Below are 15185 nucleotides of genomic sequence, written 5' to 3'. Positions count from 1 at the left end.
TGGGGGACCTGAACCAGAACACTAATGGGGAACATTTCTGTGTGGAGTGTGCATGTTCTCCCCGTGCATGTGTGGGTTTTCTCCGGGGACTCCGGCTTCCCCCCACCGTCCAAAAACATGCTTCATAGGTGAATTGGTTAATCTAAATTGTCCCTAGGTGTGAATGTGAGAGTGTGTGGGTGTGTGATTGTGGACACACTACTCTGCGACAGACTGGCGACCTGTCCAGAGTGTCCCCTGCCTTCGCCCACAAGTGGCCAGGATAGGCTCCAGCAGCCCCGTGACCCCGAAAGGGAATAAACGGAAGAAGACGAGACTTAGAAAAGGGTGTATCCAGACTGGAAAATTCCTTTATTCCATGTCGAGACAGCTTGATTTTTTCTGGATTGAGTCTCGCAACTCGCGTTTGGTCTGTATTCAGGCTGTCAGCAAGCGGATCATTCTGTTATGGACCAAAGCTTGTAAACAAAACCACGTAACAAAAGATGTATGTATGAACATTTTTCCTTCAAGGGGAGACTAAAAAATTTGAGAACCACTGAGGTAGCCTGTAGGATGACGTCACAGCAGTGCCGCGTAACAAGACACAGAAAAGCATGTAAGAAGCATTTTCAGTTGTTAAAATTAACGTTTTAACAAACAGTTGGACCCTTTCTGTTTGATAACACGACAATCTTTGCTTTGTATTTGTCTGCGCCTCATCTGTTGCTTCATTCCTACTTTTCAGACCATTGACTGTAAAAACAATGGACAGCTCAACTCCTCCCTTCTTGTGTCCCCAAATAGGAGGTGCGTTTGTTTCCTGATACGGGCGTCGCCATATTGAAACCAATTGACAGCAATTGGTCCAACTCGCTCTGAGTCACTGTATCTAAGGCACTGATGACAGTAGTTGCTATAGATACGATGACTCAGAGTGACTCGGACCAATCACTGTTGACGGATTTTAACGTGGCAGCGCCAGAAGCAATGGTGAGAGAGTTTGCCTGATTTCATGGGGGCCAGTGGTAAGGTATTTTTTATGGTTGACGCCACACCTGGATTCCTCCGTTGTTTTTACACTCCATGATCCAGACTGAGGAATCTCAGAGCAAACCAAAGCTCAATCTGATTGTAAACAAACTGGGACAACCTCCAAAAATGGGTCCCAGAGCGGTTTCTGGTCCCCGGGCCAGGGTCCGCTTATGTTTATTCAGACTGAAGATTTGTTTTAGATTTTCGGGGGAAATGAACTCCGAGCAAACCAAATGTGTCCAGTCTGAATACACCCTTAAATTTCTTTACATACGTTTTCCATCATGGGAAAAAAGCCAAGAGAACAAGTTAAAAACACACCAAAAAAACATGTTCATTGGAGTGGGTCTTTAAATCCTCAGTGGGTCTGTTTGACTGGTACAAACCCAGAAACAAATCTGCCAGCAGTGACAGGGATCTGTAGACCAGTCGAAGAGTTTCTCAAGCCTCTGTGTCCCTTAAGAAGAAGATTCTCTGTCGTTAACATCACCAACCTGCAGGGCATCTGTGTGCACCAAAAAACACGAAAACAAGAACAATTTCTTTTCACAACACAGTTTTATTAGAGGAGTATCCAGTAAACACAATAGCTGCATTTTTCTTATTTCTTTGTAAATTAAGAACTGAAAGGGATCAGTACAGCTATTCCTTTGAAAATCTTGTTAATTCAAACATTCAAATTCAAACAGAATGCCCTTATTTTCTTTAATTCTATAAGAAAATAGAAAATACTTGTTTTTGTTTTATTATTTCAATTTAAATGGCATGATTGGAACCAAATTGAACATAGTGGTTTTACTGTTAACCAGTTTGACAAATCCTAATACAATCATCTGAAAGCAACTGAGCCAAGATGCTGAGGGGTTTGCAACGAAATGAAAACTCAGACAAGAAGCAGAAACCCTGCTGTCTCCAGCTGTAATGATCTGTAAGATTAGTTTTGTTTATTCACTCTCATTTTGAGGTTTTCCTGATCTTTCAAGCTGTTTTCTTCTTGTTTACTTCTGTTTGTGTTTTGGTCGGCTTCTGCTCTCCACACATGTTTTTAATTCTATTGATTGCAGCACTGCTCTGCTCCCACAACACACCTGTTCTCCATTGGTCATCGCTTGCCTCATGCAGCCCGATTTCTGATTGAATTTTTACAGACTGGTTTACCAGATGGACTTTTCAGTGCTGCTCTGAGCAACTTGTTCTCTAACGGGTTTGTTTGTTTTTGCCTGCAATTTTCCCATGAGGCTGAACCTAGGACACACACAGTGACACAGTTCCTGACTTTTTAGCCTAAGTGTGAATGTTTTTCCCTTGAGTTTCATTCAGACACTCAGGCAATCAACAAAGTGCAGTTAGACAGGAATTCAAAGGTAAGTTAGAGTTTCGACTCAGGTTAGAGTTCTTGCACAGAGTTTAAAGAAAAAAAAAGTTGCAAAGGTCATGGCTATAATTGCATGAATTCCAAAGCGAGTAGAAAAAACAGCAGCTGCACTCATTTTTAACCCTTGTGCTATCTTAGATGACCCCCCCCCCCTTACATTGACGTGTTCTCCCTATCATGACAAAGGTGGATTTAGGTGGAAAGATTTCATGTAATCCATGGACACCAGTAAAGATCACAAATCATTGAAGAAAAAAGGTTCAGAGCACTATCTAGTGGGTCTAGTTGACCCAACTCCCAATGTTAAAGTGACTAGCATAGCACAAGGGTTAAGTAAGAGTTCTGATTTCTGGATGAAATTCGCCTGTCAACGGGATTCGGCCTGTTGGCAAGCAGGTATAAAAATGGATAAATAACACACACACAAAAAAATCTATTACAAAAAGAAATTAAACACATTTAAAGCTAAATTTGGAGTTTGAATAGTATTATTAAATCTTTATTTAAATCAACAAATATGAGTTAAATACTGCGACAGACTGGCGACCTGTCAAGGCCGTCCCCTGCCTTTGCCCATAAGTGGCTGGGATAGGCTCCAGCAGCCCCGTGACCCCGAAAGGGACAAACGTAAGAAGATGAATAAGAGTTAAGTATTGTTTTATTAAATCACTTGATCAACAATCTTACAAATCAATACCAACTCGGGATGTTTTTTAACACACAAAAATCCCCATAATATAACTACTACAACAGATACTATAGTAACAGAAACAGGGTGCAGTAACTTGTGCTAAATATACTTAACCCTTGTGCTATCCTAGGCACTTTAACATTGGGAGTTGGGTCATCTAGACCCACTAGACAGTGCTCTGAACCTTTTTTCTTCAATGATTTGTGATTTTCACTGGTGTCCATGGATTACATGAAATCTTTCCACCTTTATCCACCTTTGTCATGGTAGGGAGAACACGTCAATGTAAGGGTGGGGTCATAGGATAGGACAAGGGTTAAACAAGTATAGTATGAACACTCACTTTTTACAAAGGGATCTTGCTTAGACACCATCAGATAGTACTTTTGCATTGCAGATCAAATGCTGTCTTCTGTTGTATTATCAAAGGTTGGAAGAGTGGCCTCTGAAGCATACAAAGCCACAATTTATGTACCTTTTTATATTTTTATTTCTTGTGTTATTTAGTTTAAAAAGTTTTTATTTCATTCATTTATCTTCTACCGTTTTGTCAGGGGACATCCTGGACAGGTAACCAGTCTGTCACGGGGCCACCATCACATGCACACTCACATACACACTTAGGGACAATTTAGGTTAAACAATTTACTTATGAAGCATGTTTTTGGGCGGTGGGCGGAAGCTGGAGTCCCCGGTGAAAACCCACGCATGCACGGGGAGAACATGCAAACTCCACACAGAAAGGTCCCCCATTGGTGTTCTGTTTCAGCCGGGACTTGAAAAAAGGGGCCTTCTTTTTTTTGGTTCATCACAGAAGGAAACCACGAGGGTCTCCGCCACATTGCATTGTACCATTACACATTTCTACCCCTTTGGACATACCGGTTGTTTCTTGAGGAAGGTTTTGGTGGATTTCAAAATCATTTTATGGAGTAGTATTCTTTGTGAAAAATGGTGATTTCAACATGCAAGGTATGATGGGACTGCAATAAAATGAGCTGTGGGATAGTTGTCTGCCAGAGGTCCAAACAGCAAAGTGGAACAGACGTCTCTGTCTTGATGTCTGTGTATAATGTATAATGCATATCTATAGCTGTAAACGTTGTAGATCTCTAACAGATGTGTCGGTGCCCAGTGGGTGGAAAGTACCTGAAACAGCAAGAAATTCTTTTGAAAATGTTAAATGCACTTGAAAAGATAATGGCTCCTTCTTGCTCAGTTTGTTTTTCATCTAAAATGCCAAAAAAGGAAATCCTGGAGTCGAAACGTGAGCAGCAACTAATTTAAAGTTTACTTACACGATGACTTACAAACAAAACTTTAAGTTAACATTCTCTGAGCATGACAGTGAAGGTGAATACTTAGAGGAAGTATTAGCATCAAAAACAGAGAAAAGGCAATTGCTGAAATCTTGGGTGGAGGTAATAACTCAAGAAAAAAGGAAAATAATTTAGCTTGCTTCAAATTAAAGGGCTTTTTTAACAAGTTAGATGTAGAAAACAGCACAACGTTGGTGAATAATTATTGGATGGTGTGGGACTCAACTTCACCTAAGTGCAAACAAAGGAAATGAAGTTTAACCAAATAACCCTTGTGCCATCCTATGGGGTCAAATGACCAATGACGTGTTCTCCCTACCATAACAAAGGTGGATAAAGGTAGAAAGATTTCATGTAATCCATGGACACCAGTGAAGATCACAAATCATTGAAGAAAAAAGGTTCAGAGCACTGTCTAGTGGGTCTAGATGACCCAACTCCCAATGTCAAAATGCCTAGGATAGCACAAGGGCTACAGAAGGTGGAAAGATCTTTTACAAATAAAACAGGAAGTCAATGCAAGAAGAAAAATAAGTAAAACTGTATTTATAAACTATATCTAATCATTGTAAATTCAAAGCACAAAACCCAAACTAGACCTCTTTACCTAAGTAGACCGTAACACCATCAGTGTTGGTGCACAAATTAAAAGCAGTGTTCCTTCAGGAGGCTCCTATTTTAGCTGCATATTGTCAAATGACCTATTGTGTGTATGCCAACAGCATGGCTTAGTAATAGAGCATCTTGGGAGCTGCCTCATTTTTGTTCACACTCACAGTTACTCATAGAAAATATTTCTGGCAGAACAAAATGAAGAATAGGGGATACATAGAAAAATATTGAAGTGGTGAGGTCTGATTACAAAATTCTTTTTAAACTACAGTGCATGTGCAGCACAGTTTGAAAAAATCTAAAGGTCATGGTCTGATTACGGATTCATGTAGATTCAGCAAGCTGAATGTATTCTTTACATTGTATTCAAAATACCTGTTACTCCCAACATTTTAAGCAACACAGAAAACAGACTAATACCGCTAAAACAAACGTCACTGTGACTAAATTAACTCCCAACCTTGTTAGTAACACGTAAAAAAAAAAAATTTCAACACAGCTAGACGTTAGCCGGCTTACGCTATAATAATAAAAAAAACAGATTGCCGTGACCCTCTCTAAATCATTTTAACATCACTAAGCACAACTAAAGTTAATACAAATATAAGGCTCTCCGGATTTTAAGGTGCACTTTAAAAAAAAAAAAAAAAAGGCTTTTCTGTCCGCCGTCTAGTGCAGAAAGTACGTGGTTTGAATCTTTAGTAAAATAGAAAAACTATATATATATAAATTTGTTTGTTGACATGCCACCACCGGTCTTATGTCAGACTGGACACATTTGGTTCACTTGAAGCAGTGCTTCTAAAATATTTTTTGCCAGGCCCCTCCTAGGAAAAAGAAAATGTTTCGCACCCCCCCACACACACACACACTCACACTCGGTGACAATATATAGGTTAGTATCTATAAAAATTGTGTAAGTATACCTACAATCGTATATTCCAACATTAACAAATGAAAACAGCAATATAAATCCACTTTCAACAAATATTAACTTTATTTCACCACAGAAACCCTGTTATAGTCTAAAACAGAAAAGAAGCTTGAAGTGCCTGAAATAAAAAAAATCTGTCAGTGATTATTTAAACGAGAAACATTTTGACCAACTGAACCATTTGATGCTGAGAAAAATAATTCAATCAATAAATAATATTAAATGTAAATTGATCTGAAACATTAACGCAGCAGCACCAATAGATTTAACGTTTTTCTGTCTGAAGAAATAGACTTAAATTCTAGACTTAAAGTAACCTAGAGTCCTTTTTCCCCGATAATCAGGAACTAATTTTGAAAGCGGACCCTGGTCCGGGACCAGAAGCTGCTCTCTGACCCATCTTTTGAAGTGGTCTTGATTCATTTCCAATCGGATTGAGTTTTGGTTCGCTCTGAGTTTTTTAAGTCAGAATATGCAAAGTTTAGGACTTCCATCATTTTTCTCTAGTTGCTTTGCCCTGCTCTGGTAATTCCAGGGGGGTATTCCAGGAAGCATGTTTAAACTAGCCTGACTTTAACCCTGAACTCTGGCTGAAATCCGCCTGAACTTGCTTACTCGGGGTATGTCGGTTCCAAAAGACCGGATATGAGTTGGCGTAATTACGCTCGACTTGGTAACCCTGGGTTAATGCACGTGCACAGCAAGTACATAAAGACATTCTCAATGGATCGCCGATTTACGGAGTCACCATGGAAACGCGTGGAGAAAAAAAGAAAGCGCTATACTTCAGTGAGACGAAGTCTGAGATTTTAATGACGTCCATATACGTCCATCAAAAAGTACCACGGCTGCATCATCAAAAGAAAGAGTTTCTGCTTGTAGTAGAAGAACAGACAAAGTAAACGCACGAGTTTCTGATCTTATTTCCATTTTCATGTGACGCATGTATATATATATATATATATATATATATATATATATATATATATATAACTTATCCAATTTTGCCAACTTAAATGAATTACTTCTATTGGTAACAAGTATTTGAGTTAAATTTATTCAACTTAATTTCTTACGTCTATAAAACTCAATAATTGTTAATACAACTCCAATTTACATATTTATTTAACTAAATGTCGTATTACTCCAATTCAATTAATCTTTTTTCCATCACAATGAATTATAATTCTTGAACTCTCATATGTCTAAGTTTGAGCCGGCAGATATACTCATTTTTATAACAATAGAAAGAACAAAACATCATGTGTTTGGTACATACATTTAGGAATTTTCCAACATTGTCAATATGGTACTAGACTGTAGGGGTGTTATATAAACTCATCCTCCTCTCCCTCCCTTCCCTCATGGTGCAGAGACTTGAGCAAAGTAGGACAAAATCGCTTGGCAAAACACGGTAAAACACAGTAAAAAAGCTATACAACTAAACACATTCTGTCAAAAACCCACACTTAAACCCAAATCCGTCCAGACAGGCAAAGGGAATGGTATCCCACAATCCTTTGCAGTGCCGATCTAACAGCAGCACCAAAGTTACACCTACTTAATTGAATTCATTTGAATGAAAGTAAAATAACTGTCTGAAAACTACGTGTTATTTTTAAACTGACTTAACAAAAAAAAGATTTTTAATTATCTTGCCTGAAGCAAATAATTAAGTTAGATCAAAGTAAAAAAAGTTTATTTTTCCAACATCCCTACGTGGTCTTATCACCTTCTCACGGTGGAAAAAGTATTATCTGAGCTTCTTCATTCACTAAATCATCTTCAAATGGACACGCCATGCTGCTTCACCTCTCTGTAAACAAACTAACCTTCAACTAAACCTGCTCTAGAACAGGTTATGTTCAGAGCATGAGTTGCCATGGCAACTTGACCTACCCTGAAACATACCTCCATTTCTGGAACCGAAAGCTGAGGTTATCAACTTCCTTAGCCTCAAACTTACCGTGGGAGCCAGCATAACCTGCTTTCTGGAATACCCCCCTGGTCAATGACTAAAGCGATATTTAGTCGTGTGGTTTTGTTTACAAGCTTTGGTTGGAAACCTAACTGTCTGGTTTAAAGGTAGTCTGAATGCAGACCAAACACTAGGTTCAGGACTCGGTCCGGGCCAAGGAACTTTTCCAGTCTGAATACACCCCTAGTACTGCATGCAGCAGTGTGGAACCTTTGCAGTTTTCTCAAAAGTATAATGTCTGGTTTAAACTTTCTGCAAACAGGAAACCAAAACCTCCAAGATTTAAATACCAAAGAGGGGAAAAATCCAGAAGGGAGCTTCTTCTTGCTATTAAGTGGGGAAACTTAGAATGCAGTGATCTGAGAAGTTTGGGTCCTCCGTCTCTGCGGTGTTCATCTGTCAAGTAGTAAACATAAGATAGATTAAAGATGAGAAAAAAAAATGTGGACATTAATGATGTTGAGGGATATAATCTGTGAAAAATAGTGGTTGGGATTTATATACTGTCAGGCCCAGTTATGAAAGAGAGGAGGTCAGTCTGCAGATGTGTAATGTTGTGTTATTGACGGCTCTGGTATTAAAACACAGACACTGGTTTACAGTTTTTCTCAGTCGCTTTAGCACAATTCTCAGATCAGAATTGAAGTTTGCAAATACGTGTGTGCATTTCTCAAAACAATTTGTACAAACAGCAAAACACTATGGATTTCGTGCAAAAGCCTGTAACGTGCTCAAAATCTTTAGTTCATCTCTCAAAACTAAGTCTTTATGTCATTGAACATGTCAGGGCCATCAGAATGTCAAGTCCTTGTGTCATTGTCTACGAACAAGACAGTGAAATGACTTAGTCATGTTGTCAATATAACTGTGTACTTTAGAGGGAGGTTCTGATGTAAACTATGGCTAAAGTTTTGATGACAATTATTGTAAAATGTAAGTTACACCTTTTTTGTTTGATTGCAAGAGACTGGACAAGATTCACATTCACACTTTTATTGTTCATATTGTAATTTGTTGACAGACCATGTCATCCCAACATAGAAAAAAACCACTGCAAACAGTAACAGAAAGGCAAAAAAAAGTTAGGACAATATTCCGAGTACAGGCAGTGCAGTAGGAATTGGTGTGGTCTTCCTACACCTCTTGTCGTTCCTGTATGTTAGGCCACTGTGAGGAAACTGATCATTCCAAACAGGACTGTAGATAAAAATAAGGTTAGGTTGGTTCGTTCCCTTCAGTTTCCTGCACACAGAAATGGATGAATAATGACTCAGAGACAGTTACTTATCTTTTATGGAGGTTTTACTTAGTACAAACACGAAGGGGACAGACAGATGAACATGGTGCATTCAAAAGTCTGAACCAACGAGCTCAGAGATGGGCTTGGTATATAAACCCTGTATTTGCATATTCAGAAGATCATCCGATAGACAATGATGTGAAAATCACACCCACAGGTTGCTGCTGGAGAGAAGCTCCAAGGTTGCAATAGAATTATCTCTGAGGCATCACACACACACAGAAAAAGGGAGTATGAGAAGAAACTGTGAGAAAAATAGCTTGGCTGTGCTGTCTTCAAATGTAATATAATTTTGAGATGATAATACATAGTGAATGACGTTTAAACCATAGAAGTAAAAGTTAGTGTAATACAGTTTTTCTCAGTCGCTTTATTACAATTCTCAGATCAGAATTGAAGTTTGCAAATACGTGTGCGCATTTCTCAAAAAAATTTGTACAAACAGCAAAACACTATGGATTTCGTGCAAAAGCCTGTAACTTGCTCAAAGTCTTTAGTTCATCTCTGAAAACTAAGTCTTTATGTCATTGAACATGTCAGTGCCATCAGAATGTCAAGTCCTTGTGTCATTGTCTACGAACAAGACAGTCAAATGACTTAGTCATGTTGTCAATATAACTGTGTACTTTAGAGTGAGGTTCTGATGTAAACTATGGCTAAAGTTTTGATGACAATTATTGTAAAATGTAAGTTACACCTTTTTTGTTTGATTGCAAGAGACTGGACAAGATTCACATTTACACTTTTATTGTTCATATTGTAATTTGTTGACAGACCATGTCATCCCAACATAGAAAAAAACCACTGCAAACAGTAACAGAAAGGCAAAAAAAAGTTAGGACAATATTCTGTACAACAGTACAGGCAGTGCAGTAGGAATTGGTGTGGTCTTCCTACACCTCTTGTCGTTCCTGTATGTTAGGACACAAATTCTCACATATCCTCTCTTGCAATGCAGCGAAATATGTTTGTCACATTATGACAACTTGGTCAACCATTTTGCAGTTAATGACTTATGGGATGAACTAATGACTAGGTGTTTTGAGGAGTAAGACTATTGCACAGTGAACTATATAATACATTTTGATCAACATGACATAAACAATTGATAATGTAGCAAAGAGCAGAGAATTGTACATAATCATTTGCATGGATTTACCAAAGCAATTGCAACTTGTTCAAAGAAGTGAGAAACTGCTTATATGATGTGCACAAGTGACATCATGATGTGAAGACTGAACAAATAGTTTTGGGAATTTCATTCTGATCTGAGAATTGTACTAAAGCGACTGAGAAAAACTGTAAGAACAGACACAAGGCTTGGGCTGGACGTCATATTGCTGCAGACTTTATTGTGTCAGACACTCCCCCCCCTCCGTTACCCGTTGCTTGAGAGCTTTTTTCTGCACTCTCAGGACAGCAAGGCCCTGCAGAATGCAAAGAACAAGGGAGGGAGTAATGTAAAAACAATAAAGCACGGACACTGAATAATCAGCAGAAAACTTTTTTTCTTTTTTAATAAACTGTTATTAGTCCCCATGGAAAAATTTGAGCTCTGCACACCAGACCAGGGGGGCTCATCCAGGTGAGGGTCAGGTACCTTGCTCAGGGCCAATGGCTACATTTCCAGCGGACACAATCTCTGCCTGTCAATACAACGTGGATAATTTTCATGGAAACAAAACATGTCTAAATTGCTTTTTTTTAAAGACCACCTTTGAGAGCGTGATGAAAGCTGAAGTTAGTTGCTGTCAGGTGTCGAGGCCGCCCTCGCACACCTGCCTTAGGTTCCCGCACCTGTTCTTCATTTAATTAGTCTGCCTTTATAAGTCCTTCACTCCCTCCGGCCATTGTCGGTTCGTCTGTTCTCTTCTATGGAAAAGACCACTGATCCCTGCTGGTTAAAGCCAAGCCAAGCCAAGCAGCTCAAGACCAAGCAAAGCAAAGCAAAGCCAAGCCAAGCCAAGCCAAGCAGCTCAATACCAAGCTAAGCCAGGTCAAGCTAAGCAGCACCACACAAAGTCTAGCCAAGCCAAGCAGCTCAAACCCAAGCCTAGCCACTCCAAGCCTAGCATATCAAGACCTTCCTCAGCCTTTCCAAGCCTAGTCAGACTCCAAAACTAAGCTTTCAAGCCTCACCTTCCGGATCTTCCGCCAGTTTCCACCTCATTTTCAATAAATCTGTTTCCAGTCTGCATTTATGTCCAGCTTATCCAAAACCTGACAGAACGAACAGACCAACATGGACCCAGCAGGCGCGGACCCCTTAAATCAGACTCTGTCATCCCACACCACCACCATGGATCAACATGAGCAGATGCTCCACAGCCTTTCAGAAAATCAACAGACCATCACACAACAGTTAACTCAGCTCCAGACTCTGCTCCAGACGATTCGCCACGCTCACCTGCTTCCGCTGCTCCACCTCCGGCTCCTCCAAGTCTTTCATCCCTTGTCCAGGAAGCCCGAATTCCCAATCTGGATCCTTTTTCTGGAACCTCTGATCATTGCAGACGTTTCCTCCTCCAGTGCACCATGGTTTTTTCACATCCACCATGTACTCCTCTGATGAAGCTAAGATCGCCTACGTGACCAGGTTGTTACTCTGGAGTGGGCCGAAGCATTTTTAGCGAACCGGAGCCCAGCTGTGTTGTCTTTCCAGGACTTCATGAGTCACTTTAAACTAAGTTTTGAGACACCAGAGAAACATCACGATGTGTCCGGGAAGCTGCTGGCTTTACGTCAAGACAAACGCTCCGTGGCTGATTACTCTGTGGACTTCCGCATATTGGCCACGGAAGCGGGATGGGACAGTAAAGCACTTCAGGAAGTATTTTTCAACGGGTTAAATGACTCTATAAAGGATGAACTGTTGCATTATGACAAACCTGTCTCCCTGGATTCTCTCATTTCCCTTTCTATCAGAATCGACAACCGCCTTCGAGATCGCCGCTCTTCCCGGAACTACAAGTCCCAGCAGTCCTTTCCCAGAACCACGTCACGCCAGGAAACGCCCCCCTCGAGTTTTTCGGCTTACCAGCCCGCAGCTTCATCTGCATCCACTGAAGAGCCAATGCAGCTGGGGAGGACACGTTTAACGCCTAAGGAAAGGCAGGAACGATGGACACGAGGTGAATGTTTCTATTGTGGCAGCAATGCACATCAGGTGGCGGTCTGTCCTGTGAAACCAAAAGACAGAGCCCTTCAGTGAATATGGGGACACTGGAGGGCGCAGGGTTTCTAAATCACACCCCACCCAGGACTGAATTTATGGTTTCCCTTTCGTCTGGTTCATGGTCCCGTTCGGTGTCCGCTCTCATTGACTCTGGAGCCGACGGAAACTTTCTTAATGAGAGCCTGGCCCTCGAGGCGGGATTAGAACTCATCCCTTTAGACCCTCCTTTGAGGGTTAGTGCTGCTAATGGGCATCCCCTTGCAGTCATCCAACACCAAACGGCTCCTGTTCTCCTATGTGTTTCTGGCAACCATGTCGAAACCCTGCAGTTTTATGTTTTTCAGGCTACTTCCAGTCAAATAAATCTTGGGTCGCCCATGGCTTTGTCTACACAATCCACACATTGATTGGCAGTCTAACAACATCATGAGTTGGAGCCCCTTTTGTCACGCCACTTGCCTTCGCTCCGCATACCCTGATCTGCCCAGGTCTTCGCCCTCTCTTGACTCCCCTGATCTGTCTGGCGTTCCCTCCATCTACCATGACCTTTCAGCAGTCTTTAGTAAACAGAAGGCTTCAGCTCTTCCTCCTCACAGACCTTACGACTGCCCTATTGAGCTTATCCCAGGTGCCACTTTGCCGAGATCCCACTCTATGGCCTCTCGAAACCGGAGCTTCAGGCCATGGAATTGTACATCAAAGAATCCCTGGCAGCTGTCATAATCCGACCATCTTCCTCTCCACTGGCAGCAGGTTTTTTCTTCGTTGAAAAGAAGGGCAAAACTCTCCGTCCTTGTATTGATTACCGGCAACTCAATAAAATTACTGTCAAAAATAAATACCCCCTACCTTTATAAAACTCAGCATTTGAATACCTCCAGGGTGCTTCTGTATTCAGTAAGTTGGACCTCCGGAATGCTTATCACCTGGTGCGAGTACGGGAAGGGGACAAGTGGAAGACGGCGTTTAACACCCCCTTGGGTCACTTTGAGTACCTAGTCATGCCCTTTGGCTTGACTAATGCTCCAGCTGTGTTCCAGGCTCTCGTTAATGACATCTTAAGAGACTTTCTGAACATTTGTATTCGTCTACTTGGACGACATTCTCATTTATTCCCCTTCTCTTGAGACACACTGTCAGCATGTTCGCTCAGTTCTTCAGAGACTTCTCGAAAACAAACTTTTCGTAAAAGCAGAAAAATGTGAATTTCACGTCCCCAGAGTGTCCTTCCTGGGCTTCATCATTGAAAAGGGGAGTATGAATATGTACCCAACCAAAGTCGCTGCTATTAAGGACTGGCCCCGACCGACTTCTTGCAAGGATCTGCAACGCTTTCTTGGTTTTGCCAACTTTTACTGGCGCTTCGTGTTCAACTATAGCTGCATCGCTAATCCTCTGACTAATTTAACATCTAGTAAAACCTCATTCCGGTGGAACCAGGAGGCTGAGGATGCCTTTAACCACCTCAAGGACTTGTTTACTACTGCTCCTGTTTTAGCTCACGCTGATCCCACCCGTCAGTTTGTAGTCGAGGTTGACGCTTCCGATACAGGGGTGGGGGCTGTCCTCTCTCAACGAGCTGAGGATGGAAACCTCCATCCTTGTGCCTTTTTCTCCCGTAAGCTTTCAGCCTCTGAGCGAAACTATGACGTGGGAAATCCGGAACTGCTGGTCATTAAATTGCCCCTGGAGGAGTGAAGGCACTGGTTGGAGGGGGCCGAACATCCATTCCTGGTATGGACAGACCACAAAAACCTAGAGTATCTCAGTGCTGCTAAAAGACTCAATCCACGTCAAGCTCGTTGGGCCCTGTTTTTCAGTCGATTTAACTTTACGGTTTCCTTCCGTCCTGGATCACGTAATCAGAAGCCTGATGCCCTCTCTCGCTTACATACCCCTAATGACCCTGACTTCTCGGCAGATTCCATTCTTCCTTCCTCATGTGTGGTGGCCAGCCTCACTTGGGAAATTGAAGCAGCCATTCGAGGTGCTCTGGTCACCGACCCCGACCCGGGAGGCGGACCGCCCAACCGCCAATACGTCCCTGCAGCGGTCCGGCCCCGGGTGTTGACTTGGATTCTTGCGTCTCGTTTCTCTTGCCACCCAGGCTTTCACCGCACCCTCTCCCAGATTCAACGCCGTTTCTGGTGGCCCACCATCGCTTCAGACACTAGGGCCTTTGTTGCCGCCTGTACAGTTTGTGCCACCAACAAGTCCACACATCGAGCACCCGCTGGTCTTCTCCAGCCCCTACCTATTCCCTCTCGGCCATGGTCTCACATCGCTGTAGACTTTGTCACTGTTCTCGCTGCTTCTAAAGGAAACACGGTCATACTTACTATTGTCGACCGTTTTTCCAAAGCAGCACACTTTGTTGCAATGCCTAAACTCCCTACCGCTGCTGAAACTGCCAGTGCTCTTTCTCACCATGTGTTCCGTCTCCACGGCATCCCCTCTGACATTGTCTCTGATCGAGGGCCCCAATTCACCTCCCAGGTGTGGAGATATTTTTGTCAAGCTCTAGGAGCTACAGCCAGTTTATCTTCCATCCACAAACCAATGGTCAGACGGAACGCACTAACCAAGACTTAGAATCCGCCCTTCGTTGTGTTTGCTCTCAGAATCACACGACTTGGTCTGATTTTCTTGTCTGGGTGGAGTATTCACATAATTCTCTAGTTTCTTCCGCCACAGGCCATTCTCCATTTGAGGCCTCCTTGGGAAACCAGCCTCCCCTATTCCCATCTGAGGAGCAGGACTTGGCGGTTCCGTCTGTTGCGGCCCATA

This window comes from Oryzias latipes, chromosome 5 (assembly GCF_002234675.1).
Source record: "Oryzias latipes chromosome 5, ASM223467v1".
In the NCBI taxonomy this organism is placed as follows: domain Eukaryota; kingdom Metazoa; phylum Chordata; class Actinopteri; order Beloniformes; family Adrianichthyidae; genus Oryzias; species Oryzias latipes.
Note: the sequence above shows the minus strand (reverse complement) of the source record.